This window comes from Dendrobates tinctorius, unplaced genomic scaffold (genome assembly GCF_039654945.1).
Source record: "Dendrobates tinctorius isolate UK_male_01 unplaced genomic scaffold, ASM3965494v1 ptg000030l, whole genome shotgun sequence".
NCBI classification, from domain to species: Eukaryota; Metazoa; Chordata; class Amphibia; order Anura; family Dendrobatidae; genus Dendrobates; species Dendrobates tinctorius.
The window spans coordinates 12,936,594-12,951,571 of record NW_027361698.1 but is presented as its reverse complement, the minus strand read 5'-3'; the positions used below and the strand labels follow the sequence as shown (position 1 = coordinate 12,951,571).

Sequence of the window (14,978 nt, the reverse complement as noted above, 5' to 3'; positions counted from 1 at the left end):
TTCAATCCGGGTGTCCTTCCCTTCGTAAACTCTAAACTTGTGGGTGTACCCTGAGGTACTCTCACACAACTTATAGAGTTTGATTCCGTACCTGGCCCTCTTACTGGGCAGGTATTGACGGAATCGCAGCCTTCCCTTGAAGTGAACCAAGGACTCATCCACGCAGATGTCCCTTTGGGGCACGTACACTTCAGCAAACTTTTTGTTGAAGTGTTCGATGACCGGCCGAACTTTGAACAGACGGTCAAAGTTGGGGTCATCTTGTGCGGGACACGCTGCATTATCAGTATAATGCAGAAACTTGTGGATGGCCTCAAAACGCGTCCGGGCCATGACCATTCGGAACACTGGAGTGTTGTATAAAATATCAACACTCCAATATTGCCGAATTTCCGGCTTCTTCAGTATCCCCATATGGAGGACCAGGCCCCAAAACTGCGTCATTTCAACTGCGTCTACAGGAGACCAGTTTGAAAATGTTGAACGCGGGTTTTGCTCCAAAAATTGACGAGCGTACAAATTAGTTTGCTCCACCATGAGGTTAACAAAATCCTCAGAGAAAAAGACTTTGAAAAAGTCAATTTCTGTGAGGCCGGTGGTGTCAAACTTGATTCCTGATTCTGCCACAAAATCAGGAATCAGTGGCTCGTAATTTTCGGGGGGCGAGGTCCATACGGGGAGCACTGGGTCAGCTGTGGGCATGGTGGGCGCTGCCTCATCTTCTGTCCTGGAGCGTCTGCGTGGCGGTTCCGCAGGACCCGAGGAGGAAGATGAGGAGGGAGAAGAGGAAGAAGAAGAGGATGAAGAATCCGAAAAATAAAGAAAAGTCGGATCGTCATCCAAATCGCTATCAGTTTCGGAGGCAAGTAAAGCATATGCCTCCTCCACTGAATAGCGCTGTTGGGATGAATTTGATGACATTTTTGTGTAAATATGGTGCTTGGGTGTACACTTTATTGAAAACTGTATGTGTACGTGAGGGGGGGGAGTGATTGGTGTAAACTTTCTGTAAAGAAAAAGCTGTGGAAAAAAGTATAAAACAGCAGGCCCTAGCTGATAAGTGTCACTTATCAAAACTAGGCTGCTTGATGTGCGCACGGGGTGGCGCAAGGGGGGGGTGGAAAAAAAAAAAAAAGGAAAACGGCAAACTCTGATAAGTGAACTGTGTCACTTATCCAAGTTTCGCAGCTGCGGGATGTGTGTACGGAGGGGCTAAGGAAAAAAAAGCGAGCTCAAGTGTTGATCGGTGAACTGCGTCACCAATCAACGCTCGGCGGCTGCGCACGGAGGTGGCGCAAAAGTGGGATGGAGGGGGGTAAAAATAGGGGGAAGGGGGATGGGGGGATTGGGGTGGATGAAGAGAGATTGGGCAGGGATCAACAGTTAGGGTTGTAGTTAGGTGGCACAAAGAGGGGTGAAAAAAATGAAAAGCGGCAGGCACAAGCTTGGATAAGTGACGTGTGTCACTTATCCAACTTTTGCGGCTGCGGGATGTGTGTACGGAAGTGGCGCAAAGGGGGCTAAGGAAAAAAAAACGAGCTCAAGTGTTGATCGGTGAACCTCGTCACCAATCAACGCTCGGCAGCTGCGCACGGAGGTGGCGCAAAAGTGGGGTGGAGGGGGGTAAAAATAGGGGGAAGGGGGATGGGGGGATTGGGGTGGATGAAGATAGATTGGGCAGGGATCAACAGTTAGGGTTGTAGTTAGGTGGCACAAAGGGGGGTGAAAAAAATGAAAAACGGCAGGCACAAGCTTGGATAAGTGACGTGTGTCACTTATCCAACTTTTGCGGCTGCGGAATGGGTGAACGGAAGTGGCGCAAAGGGGGCTAAGGAAAAAAAAGTGAGCGCGAGTGTTGATCGGTGAACTGCGTCACCGATCAACGCTCGCCGGCTGCGCACGGAGGTGACGCAAAAGTGGGGTGGAGGGGGGTAAAAGGGGGGTAAGAGGGGGGGTGGAGGGGGGATGGGGGGATGAAGATAGATTGGGGGGGTGAAGATAGATTGGGCAGGGGATCAGGGATCAATTAACACTTACAATTGTAGTTTTCTTTCTTCTTCTTCTTTCTTCTGCAGGGATTGTGATGCTACAAGCTGTGGCACCACAATACCCAGCACAGGAGCTCTTGCTGCGTCCGACCTCTCTGCAGGAATCCTCAGCTAGAGTGAGGACCCCTGCAGACAGGTCAGACAGGTCAGAGGCAGGTCAGGGGGCAGGTCACAGAGCGGTCACATCGCTGCTGTGACCTGTCATTGGTGGGATCGAATGATTACATCGATCCCACCAATCCCTGATCTGCCTGGTGACCATGGCAACTGCCTAGAATCGGAGCTCACAGCTCCGATTACTAGGCAGGTCATGCCCAGGTCACCAGCAGGGCACAGAGCGGTCACATGGTGACCGCAGCTGTGCCCTGTGGTTGGCGCGATCGCCGATCTAATCGATCGCGCCAGCCAACTCCTGCAGGCCCTACTGGGCCTGCATCAGGCTCCAGCACGATCGGTGCTAATATAGCACCGATCCTGGCCGGTACTGGCAGGGCACAGCGGCGATAAAGCGCCGCTGTGCACTGCGATTGGCGCGATCGATCAGATCGGCGATCGCGCCAATCCGGGTGCTTTTTGCCGGTGCCTGGCATTGCCAGGCACCGGCTCTAGGATCGAGTACATCGGTACTCGATCCCCGCCTAGGACATCATTGTTTCAGCCAAGCTGATTGGCTGAAACAATGAGAAACGCTGCGATTGGCTGTTCAGAATTGAACAGTCAATCACAGCGCTCTGGATGCCGGGGGGCGGGATCGCAGCCCGGGATGCCGACGCCATCTTTCCTAAGGTGAGATGGCGTCGGAATTTTAATGTGATCACCGCGACTTTAGTCGCGGTATCGCATTAAAGGGCCCGACGTACTATCCCGTCCCCGGTCATACGGGCCCGGGTACCGTGGACGGGATAGTACGTCGGATGGCAGGAAGGGGTTAAAGAAGCATGCCTCCTGTTTTCCTTTAGCGCACCTGAGGGAGTACAAATCCCTACAGCATATACTTGCATAGCGACCTCTTTATTTAGGGTTAAGCTTTTTTCTCAAGGGTGGAAAAATTTAAAACTAAAAACTGGTTGTGCTTGCTTACAAAGTTTGGGAACAAATTAAATGCTGTACTTTTGTCCAAAATGCATGCTCAACCCAAACATGGCACTTTTGTGATAGGGTGATAGAAAATATATATCACGTATAAGAATGTGGTTCCCACTAGCAGCAGCTTTAACACCTCTGGTAGAGCTGGCAACACCAGATTCAGTAGTAATCATGCAAAACATCCTGTTCTGCTTCAGAGTCCCCTAACCCACAGCACCATGGGAGCTAGGGAGTATACTGCACCAGAAAAACTTCTTCCAATTGTTGTATTTTGGAAGACATTAACAGTCAGCCTTGATTTTTGGAAGACCTGACGCCAGAGGAGATGAGAAACACAATTTTAATGATAATCTGTGTTGCATGCTCTACAATCTGAGTTTGTAGCTACACTGATCATGGTAGAACCACTCTGACCCACATCAAACCTCGGGATGGAAATCTGGCGGGAGTCAAGGAATGCTGTCCATTTCACACACAGATGCGCCTGTCAGTCAAATTATGGATGTAGATGAAGATAATGATGATGTTTCTGTGTTGGACAAAACATGGGAACCAAACACGAGTGACAAGGTGTTAAGGTCATCAGAAGAGGTTGCTGGCTTTGGCGATACATGGCGCAGGTGCTGTGTCTTAAAAACATCGTCTGGGAAAAAATCTTTCCCTCGTTCAGCTCTGGGCACATAATACCGCATGTGCTGTTGAGAAAATAAGCTATTTATCTTCTAAAAGGTCTTCATGGTGGTGATTAGTTGCACTTGCAGGCTTCTTGTCAATGGAAGTTCTTTTGCACACCAGTGCCAGACTTTTCTGGATCTTTTCAGGCTCTGCAAGGGGAAACTAAGCAGTGGATTGTCCTGGATATTGTAGACTAGGAACTATGGCTTTCTAACATCACATGAAGTGACATCTCCTGCCCAAATGACAAAGTCAAGCTGGTCAGCAAGCAATGCAACCTCAAGTGGCCCACCTCCCCCTTCTCGACAAGCTCGTCTTTCTGTCAGCCAAACCACACTCTTAGGTAGCACCAGGGCCAGACTGGCCATCTTGCAATTCTGGAAAATGCCAGAAGGGCCTCTCTGGTCATGGGCCGCCTTGTCTGCTACATTGTTAACAGAATCAGTGTTCTCAAGACACCCTTTCTGTTAAGAGTTGTGATGGAGCACAAAGTTAATGGCTCCGTCACCTACCCCAGAAAGCCACGGGTATCATTGGAAATATTGGTTTTGTAGTAAATCTTGCTTTCTTCCATCCAGGGTAATATTAGTAATATATTCCCATCTGGTGCTTGGGGACAGGGACAACATGGGCCTGTGTGATTTCAAATGCCAAGGCTGAATTTCAGTCCCAGTCTGTACCTGGGTAGCACCTGTTCAGTGTAATCCACATCATTATCATCATCATTGTCTTCTTCTTCTGTTGCATGTGGTACTCCAAGTACATCTCCTCCTTCATCAAAATGGCAAATATCAATCACCAATTATGTGGTGATTAAACAACTACATGCTTCCAGTCATCCACTGGTTTGCTAACTAAACTCACATCTTGTCAAGTTGCTGCTGTTGCCTTCCCAGCTTGTGGGTTCTACTGCATTTAGAGAAATAATGTCAGGCACTCAGCATTGCTCAAAGATGCCAAGTCATCATTATTTCTCCAAGATAGGGGTGCCTGCTCTCTGTGTTTTCAGCAAGGAGACTGTAGGCCACTCTCTATGAGCTCCAAAGTGCAGTGCACTCTAGATAGCAGTAATTAGAGCAGAAACTATGGCCAAGGACAATACATGAGTTTCACAGCTCAGTGGGTGAATCTTTTCAGAGGTAGCGAAACGATGCACCACTGCATCTGGGAGAGTCTGTGAAGTGTCTGTGACAGGAGCTATGTCTGTTTCCAAGAATATGCAGCTATTTATTGGCTCTTCCTACACCTCTTCTGGGTCCTGATCAACTTACATGACCTAATTTCTTACAAGCACAGGACATCATTGATTCCATACAGCCACACCGCATTGATGCAGTAATTGATGCAAAAGGAGCCCCGACCAATTTGTGAGTGCATTTACTGAACATACATTTCAGTAGGCCATTTCTGATTTTAAAATCATTTTTCAAGCTGGTGTTATAAAGTATTCTAATTTACTGAGATAATGACTTTGGGGTTTTCATTTGATGTAAGCCATAATCATCAACATTATCAGATATAAATACTTGAAATAGATCTCTCCGTAATGACTATATATAATATATGAGGTTCACTTTTTATATTGAAGAACTGAAATAAGTTAACTTTTTGATGATATTCTAATTTTGTGAGACGCTCATATATATATATATATACACGGTGGGTACAAAAGTATTCAGTACTTTTTAAATTTTTCACTCTTTGTTTCATTGCCGCCATTTGGTAAATTCAAAAAAGTTCATTTTCTTTTCTCATTAATGTACACTCTGCACCCCATCTTGACTGAACAAAACAGAAATTTAATAAAAAAGAAAGACTGAAAGATCACATGGTCATAAGTATTCAGACCCTTTGCTCAGTATTGAGTAGAAGAACCCTTTTGAGCTAGTACTGCCATGAGTCTTCTTGGGAATGATGCAACAAGTTTTTTGCACCTGGATTTGGGGATCCTTTGCCATTTTTCCTTGCAGATCCTCTCCAGTTCCATCAGGGTTAGATGGTGAATGTTGGTAGGCAGTCATTTTCAGGTGTCTTCAGAGATGCTCAAATGGGTTTAGGTCAGGGCTCTAGCTGGGCCAGTCAAGAATGGTCACAAAGTTGTTCTGAAGCCACTCCTTTGTTATTTTAGCTTTGTGCTAAGGCTCATTGTCTTGTTGGAAGGTAAACCTTTGGCCAAGTCTGAGGTCTAGAGCACTCTGGAAGAGGTTTTCATCCAGGATATCTCTGTACTCGGCCGCATTCATGTTTCCTTCAATTGCAACCAGTCGTCCTGTACCTGCAGCTGAAAAACACCCCCATAGCATGATGTTGCCACCACCATGTTTCACTGTTGGGATTGTATTGGGCAGGTGATGAGCAGTGCCTGGTTTTCTCCACACATACCACTTATAATTATCACCAAAAAGTTCTATCTTCATCTCATCAGACCAGAGAATCTTATTTCTCATAGTCTGGGAATCCTTTCTGTATTTTTTTTAGCAAACTTTACGCGGGCTTTCACGTGTCTGACACTGAGGAGAGGCTTCCGTTGGGCCACTTTGCCAGAAAAAGGCCTGACTGGTGGAGGGCTGCAGTGATAGTTGACTTTGTGGAACTTTGTCCCATCTCTCCACTGCATCTGTGGAGCTCAACCACAGTGATCTTGGGGTTCTTCTTTACCTCTCTCACCAAGGCTCTTCTCTCACTATTGCTCAGTTTGGCTGGACGGCCAGGTCGAGGAAGACTTCTGGTGGTCCCAAACTTCTTCCATTTATGGATTATGGAGGCCACTGAGCTTTTAGGAACCTTGAGTACTGCAGAAATTCTTTTATAACCTTGGCCAGATCTGTGCCTTGCCCCAATTCTGTCTCTGAGCTCCTTGGCCAGTTCCTTTGACCTCATAATTATCATTTGGTCTCACATACACTGTGAGCTGTGAAGTCTTATATAGAAAGGTGTGTGCCTTTACAAATCAAGTCCTATCAGTTTAATTAAACACAGCTGTATTCCAATGAAGGGGTAGAACCATCTCAAGGAGTATCACAAAAAGAAATGGACAGCATGAGACTTAAATATGTGTGTCTGAGCAAAGTGTCTGAATACTTATGAACATGTTATATTTCAGTTTTTCTTTTTTAATAAATTTGCAAAAATTTCTACATTTCTTGTTTTTTTTTCTATCAAGATGGGGTACAGAGTGTACATTAATGAGAAAAAAATGAACTTTTTTGAATTTACCAAATGGCTGCAATGAAACAAAGAGTGAAAAATTGAAAGGGGCCTGAATACGTTCCGCACCCAGTGTGTGTGTGTACACACTGGGTGCGGAACGTATTCAGGCCCCTTTCAATTTTTCACTCTTTGTTTCATTGCAGCCATTTGGTAAATTCAAAAAAATTCATTTTTTTCTCATTAATGTACACTCTGTACCCCATCTTGATAGAAAAAAAAACAAGAAATGTAGAAATTTATATATATATATGTCATTTTTTACATTTTTAAAAATTCAAAAAGGAAAATGGATTGATGCAAAGGTTAGGGAACCCTGGGAGACTTGCATTCTGAAATAACTTTGACCAAGGTTTTTAGCCTATTAGGGTTATGGCTTGTTCGCTATCATTGTTTGAAAAGGCCATGGATTTTCTAAGCAGCTGCCTAGCACTCTGAAAAGGAAAATGGTGGAGGTGGAGGCCCACAAAGCAGCAGAAGGCTATAAGAAGATAGCAAAGCATTTTCAGGTTGTCCTTTCCTCATTTTGAAATGTAATTAAGAAATAGCAGTTAACAGGAACAGTGGAGGTAAAGATAAGGTCTGGAAGGCCAAGTAAAATCTCAGTGAGAGCTGAGAGCTGCTCGTAGGATTTCTAGAAAGGCAAATCAGAACCCCTTGTTTGACTGCAAAAGATGTTCATAAATGTTTACAGATTCTGGAGTTGCGGTACATCGTTGTACTTTTCAGGGACACCTGCACAAATATTGCCTTCATGTAAGAGTCATCAGAAAAACTTTTTCTGCGTTCTCACCATAAAATTCAGTTTCAGAAGTATGCAAAAGAAAATCTAAACAAGCCTGATGCATTTTGGAAATAAGTAATGTGGACTGATGAGGATAAAATAGAACTCATTGGCCACAATGATCAAAGGTATGTGGGGAGAAAAAAATGGCGCAGAATTTCAGGAAAAGAACATCTCCCCAACCATTAAACATGGACCAGTCATGCTTTGAGGTTGTGTTGCTGCCAATGGCACAGGGAACATTTCACTGGTAGAGGGAAAAATGGATTCAATGAAATTTCAACAAAAGTTGAAAATAGGATGGTTTCTACAAATGGATAATGAACCGTTTGTACCAAGGACTGTGACAAGAACAAGGGGGCATTCTCTTCGTTTGGAGGAAAGACAATGTCTGCACCAGCATGGAAGAGGGTTCTTCACGGTAAGAGCAGTGAGGCTCTGGAAATCTCTTCCTGAGGAAGTGGTGATGGCCAACTCACTGAATGAATTTAAGAAAGGAATGGATGCTTTTCTTGTGAGTAACAGTATAGAAGGTTACGAATAACAGAATATTATAGGTAGATGGTTGACCCAGCTTAGGGGAAGGAATTTTTTTCCCTATGGAGAAAATTGGCTTCTACTCTGTGGTTTTTTTGCCTTCCCCAGGATCAACAATGCAGAACAGCTGCACTAAAAATAGGCTGAACTAGATGGACATAAGGTATTCCTTCAGCCTTCAAAACTATGTTACTATGCTACTATGATCCTAAACATATGTCAAAATTCACAATAAACAACCTCAAAAGGCGCAAGATGAAGGTTTTACAATGGCCCTCACAGTCCCCTGATCTGAACATCAATGAAAATATATGGCTACACCTCAAAATAGCAGTGCATTGAAGATGACCCAGGAATCTGACAGAACTGGAGTAATTTCACAAGGAGGAAGAATGAATGAAAATCCCTCAAACAAGAAGTGAACGACACTTGGCTGGCTAGCATTTGTAAACTGTGATACTTACAAAAAGGGATTCTAGTAGGTGCTAACTATGCAGGGTGCCTAAACTTTTGCATCAGCCCATTTTACTTTTTGTAATTTTTAAAATATTAAAGATGAAAGAAATATATATATATACACTAAAATTCTAACAGTGTCATCTTTAACTTTAGACCTTTTAGAGATCAATTAATCTTCAACTTGCTTAACTGTTCACAATAACAGACAAGAGGCACCCACACTTACCACTTACATGCCACTGCACTGTATGTATGGATTTCTGCAATTTAGAAGCAGTGATTAGAAAGCTAAATGTGCAATCTTTATTGAGGCTACATCCTTTACAAGGCTATCTGCATAGTCCATAATGTCAGCATGGATGACGAGACTCCCTTTAAAGCTACAGTATATTCTGAAGGAATCCTGATTGTCTATTTTTGCTGACATTAGATACATTTATTCTATCCTATTATGACAACTCCTAACCTATAATGTTATATGAACTTCATAGAAGGTGTCCTCTATTACTCAGATATAGAAAAAACAGAAAAGTGAAAATTTTGCCTTGTACTTTTAGACATGGTCATATAATACATTCTGCCATTTTTTGCACGAGTGTTGTGTAGCAGCCCATATAAATGAAAATAGTTAAGGTATGGCAGATAGTTATGGTATTCACCTGTAAAATTAATGACTGCACATTTTCCACAATCATTCTTAATCCCTCATCACCCTTTAAGGGATGAGACTGGCCGATGGTTATTAACCTGGAATGTTCCAACTACCAAAGAGCCGTAAAGGGCCATCAAAATGAGAAAAAAAATACTTTGACTCATCTTACTGTAAACATCTCAAGTCCCTCCACTCCCCACTGTCACCTGTGCGGTCCTCGTCCAATCTTGTTATCCCCACCACCGAGTACTAAATCCCCAGGTCTCTTCATGCTAAGCCATGACTTACAGCACTGATGAGGGCTGGGATATTTTTGCGCATGCGCTCGCAAGGTCACAGCACATGTTGTGGTGTCTTGACATTGTGTCCTTTCACGTGCTTGCACAGAACCGTTGCAACGTGAGTGGCAATGATAAAGAAGATGTACAAGAACCAGGTTAATGACGGTGAGGTGTGGAGGGGTCAGAAAGGTGAGTGGTGAGGTTTTTTTTTATTTTTTAATATTTTATGTTTATTATGCTTTGGAACCTGGAGAGACATCAGACCATAATAAGGGACACTCAATTTGTGGAAAATAACTGCTGTGCAAATCAATTTTCCCTGGAAAATTGGTGAAAACAGACAAATTTACTGCTAGTTGCCGTTAGTTTTTGACTGTGATAACTGCTGGTTTCGGGGTTTTTTGGTTGCTCATAAATTCAAGGTGGATGTATTTTCTTAAGGTGGTCGAATGAGGAAATCCCTTTTATAATTTCATTAAAAATAAAAAAATACTTTAAAAGTCAAGTTTTTGTACAAAAGAAAATATGTATATTCCCTGTATCTATTACTGATTGGGGATATATGTCACCAAAGACAGATGTTTGAAAGTGTTTGCCTTAAATATTACGCTGAAAGGTGCATATTGTATGTTTCTTCATAAGAACCAGTAGCTGTATACTTAACACTAGGAATGAAAACTTTCTGTTGCATTTTCACCTTATATATCTTTTTTTAAAGTGATGGTCGCAGCCATTAACACCCAGAAATCACTAAGGATTGCTTACACGAATACACTCTAGAAGCACATAAGTTAGACATAGAAGCAGGCCACCCTGTCCCAGATATTATGAGTCAGCTTGGAAGGTAAAGTCTTATAGGTGTTAATTTAAAAAGCTACAGATTGAGCAATACTTGAAATGTTCAGAGACACAAAGTGGATGTGAAGATTTCAAAACCTATATTTTTAGTCGTACAACATGTTTTTGATTCTACTCTTATAATTTGCAATTCTTTGCAATTCTGATTTGTGTCTTGCATACAAAATAGGAAGAAATAAGCTGTAAAGTTAGAAATATACTGTACATATAATAAATACAATTATTGCTAAGTTTTGCCTTAAATTGATTGTCCAGACTTTAAAAACTTTAATTATCATTTAAAGTTAAATGTTGCAGGCTCGCTGTGTATATATTGTAAAAGGAACTTGTCTTCAAATTTATGCTGCATTACCTGAGAGCATTAAAAACTCTTTCCAGAGAGTGCTATGTTTTAGCCTGAAACACTGCAAAGTTTTAATGAAAACACTTTTATCTTTTATAAAGATAGATAGACATGGTGAGAAGTGTCATTCGGGTGGCTTCCATTCTTGCTCAGCTTGATATTCAGGTCTCAGCTAATTTATAAATTACAAAACAAGAACATAATGCTTCAACATTGGGCAGAAATAGGAGTGCTCACTAAGGCGGTTTGATGCGCATGGCCGACCGTGAAGCTCCGCCCCCTGCCGCGCCTCCTCCAGTCAGCTCCGGCTATGGGCGCATGATGCTGCATGCAACCTGTGTACCCTATCTTTATCATTGGGTACTCAGCCCGTGCACAGGTATACGTTTGCTGGCGCATGCATCCTTTTGACAGTGCACTGTGCACACCAAAATGCAACAATGTTAAAGATAGGGTACGCAGGTTGCATGCAGCATCATGCGCCCATAGGCGGAGCTGACCGGAGGAGGTGCAGCAGTGGGCGGAGCTTCACGGTGGTCGTGCGCATCCCTCCGCAGCTCCAGGACACGCTAGTGTGAAAGTAGCCTAATACAGATAAAGGATAATGTGAATAGAGTCCTTGGTTTCCAAAGTAATCTGTCCAGTGTAAAATCCATAGTAAAACAGCAGGTAAACATCACAATTCCGTGCATAAATCCACGAGACTAGGCAACTAAACCTATAAAATAGAGTTTAATGTATATCCACAAGACTGGATAAGCAGTGAAAAGGGATTCATTATACTCACAAAGGTAGGTAAAACAGTGCTTAAAAACAAATGCATGGAGCAGTCCACCTTGCGGCAGACAATAAATACTGTATGTAGCCCGACTGTGGGTTTTGGTATGCAAATTAAAGCTTCTTCCAGGTTTTGTTGAGATTAATGTGATAACAGAATTTCTTGTTTTTTTTCTCTCTTAATTTATGTATAGGAAGAATGAGTCTGTGTACAAGTTTCCATTAAAAAGGACCTTCAACCAGTTTCAGTATGTTAAGATGGGCACATCATGAAGTATCTACAGAGCTACAGTTGTGCTCAAAAGTTTACATACCCTGGCAGAATTTTTGCTTTCTTGGCCTTTTTTCAGAGAATATGAATGATAACATCAAAACTTTTTCTCCACTCATGGTTATTGGTTGGGTGAAGTCATTTATTATCAAACTACTGTGTTCTATCTTTTTAAATCATAATGACAACCCAAAACATCCAAATGACTCTGATCAAAAGTTCAAATAACCCATATCTTAATAATGTGTATTGCCCCCTATAGCATCAATAACAGCTTTAAGTGTTTTGTAGTATTTGTGGATGAGGTTCTTTATTTTCTCAGATGGTAAAGCTGCCCACTCTTCTTGGCAAAAAGCCTATAGCTCCTGTAAGTTCCTGGGCTGTCTAGCATGACCTGCGTGCTTGAGATCATCCCAGAGTGGCTCAATGATATTGAGGTCAGGAGACTGAGATGGCCACTCCAGAACCTTCACTTTGTTCTGCTGTAGCCAATGACAGGTCGACTTGGCCTTGTGTTTTGGATCGTTGTCATGTTGGAACATCCAAGTAGGTCCCATGCGCAGCTTCCGGGCTGATAATTGCAAATTTGCCTCCAGTATTTGCTGATAACGTGCTGCCTTCATCTTTTCTTCAACTTTGACCAAGCTTCCTGTGCCTTTTGTAGCTCACACATCTCCAAAACATTAGTGATCTACCTCCGTGCTTTACAGTAAGAATGGTGCTCCTTTCATCATAGGCCTTGTTGACGTCTCTCCAAATTTAATGTTTATGGTTGTGGCCAAAAAGTTCAATTTTGGTCTCATCACTCCAAATAACCTTGTTCCAGAAGTTTTGAGGCTTGTCTCTTTGTTGTTTTGCATATTGCATGTGAGATACTTTGTGGCATTAGTGCATTATGGCTTTCTTTTGGTGACTCGACCGTGTAGCCCATTTTTCTTCAAGTGCCTCCTTATTGTGCATCTTGTAACAGCCACACCGCTAATTTTCAGAGAGTCCAGTATTTCAGTTGATGTTATTTGTGGGTTTTTCTTTGCATCCCAAACAATTTTCCTGGCAGTTGTGGATGAAATTTTTGTTGGTCTACCTGACTGTGGATTTGTTTTTACAGAGCCCCTGATTTTCCATTTGTTAATTGCAGTTTGAATGCGACTGGCATTATCAGTTGCTTGGATATCTTTTTAAATCCCTTTCCTGTTTTATACAGTTCAACTACCTTTTCCCGTAGATCCATCAACAATTCTTTTGCTTTCCCCATGACTCACATTCCAGAAACATCAGTGGCTGGATGAAAGAAGTAAGAGTTTGTATGGATCCCAGAAACTCTCTCAGCTTTTATGCACACACACTGATTACAAGCAAACAGGTCACAGGTGAGGATGTCACCTTTAGCAGCCATTCAAACCCATTTGTGTCAACTTCAGTGCATGTTATCAGGCCAAAATCACCACGGTCAGGGTCATTTGAATGTTTTGGGTTGTCATTATGATTTGAAAAGTGAAAACACAGTAGTTTCACAATAAATGGCTTCAACCAACCACTAACCATGAGTGGAATAAAAGTTTTGGTGTTATCATTCATATTCTCTGCAAAAAGGCCAAGAAAGCAAAAATTCTGCTGGGGTATATAAACTTTTGAGCACAGCTGTAAATAAAATTTACTTTTTATGTTATAATTTCTCATTTCTGTTGCATATATACTAGCTTGTAAAAGTTTTTTTCTAATTTCTCCTTCAACTGTTAGCAGAGATTCATCTTTAGGGGCGTGTACTTTTCCCTCTGCATTACATTGACCAATCATAAACATGAGGCTTCATGCAGGGAAAAAAATATCGCGCCACAGAGATGGTCAGACTCGGCTTTCTTTGTTTGAGACTTGAACTAACACAAAGCCCTGCTCTCCTCACTGCTCTCACTGCCAGCACCTACTGTAAATACAAGTAGAGCACTGTATCATTACAAACATCTCTTCATTTGCAGCTCTCAACCCACAGCATTGTCAGTGTGGGAGAAGGGACAGTAGAGAAGGGCTGACAGTGCCATGAGAGGCGAGCTGAATGTTTTTCTGTAATGATAGACAGCTCTGGACTACTCCCCTCCCCCGTTTATAATCAGAGCAGATGCCAGCAGTGAGAACAGTCAGGATATCAGGGCTGTGTGTAATTTCATTTCTAACATAGAGAAAGCTGGTTCTGACCATAGCTAGGGCCATGTTCTTTTTTTTTTCTCCTCATGGAAAAAAGTACATGCCCTCAGAGACAAATCTTGGCTGAAATTAAGAATTATTGATGGATGATCGTGCTAGCCACTGCTCGATACTCATTTGAGCATTTGGGTGTTCGATTGAGTACCGAGCAGTACCGAGGATCACACGGTGCTCAGGTCTCTCAATCACTCTTTTTCTACGTCCCCCACCTTGGCTGTCAAATAAATGTCTGACCCAAAAATGCTTGTATGCTTCATTGGAATGCATTGTTCTTGGCATTCGAAATAAGCACCCGAGCAGTCCAAATCTCTCGATTTGAGTACCGAGCATCCGAACAATTTACTTATCACTAATAAGAGATGATATTTTACAAGCTAATATCTCTTCAATTAAGATGATAAATAAAAAGATAGAAAATACACTTGATTCAGCTCTGCAGCCACTATCACATGATCTGTCTGATTTAACATGCTAAAACCGGTGAAAAGTCCTATTTAAATTTAATGATAAAAATTACTAGAAAATATTTTAGTAGTAATATGCCAAACAATCAAACATTCGTAAATTTTCCAAACCCAACATGTAAATGCAGCTTTGGTTATAAGGAATGCAGAGGTAACAATTTAGTCAAACCTACATGCTGTTGGGCTTTTTAGAGAATAAGAATGACACTGTAGACTACAGTATTTTTTGTCATCAAAGGTACTTTAAAGCTTTAAATAAATCATAATCGAGCCCTAAATTGCAAGTGTGAACATAATCTGTCACTTTCTGAATAACTAGAAAAATGAAGTCTCC

The 14,978-nt window shown here is 42.2% G+C and overlaps 1 protein-coding gene across 2 annotated transcripts in view; it reads left to right on the top strand.

The window, feature by feature from the left end:
* LOC141086129 (bifunctional heparan sulfate N-deacetylase/N-sulfotransferase 3-like) overlaps window positions 1-14,978 on the top strand; it is a 682,308-nt gene that overhangs the window by 569,222 nt on the left and 98,108 nt on the right. The window lies entirely within an intron of this gene.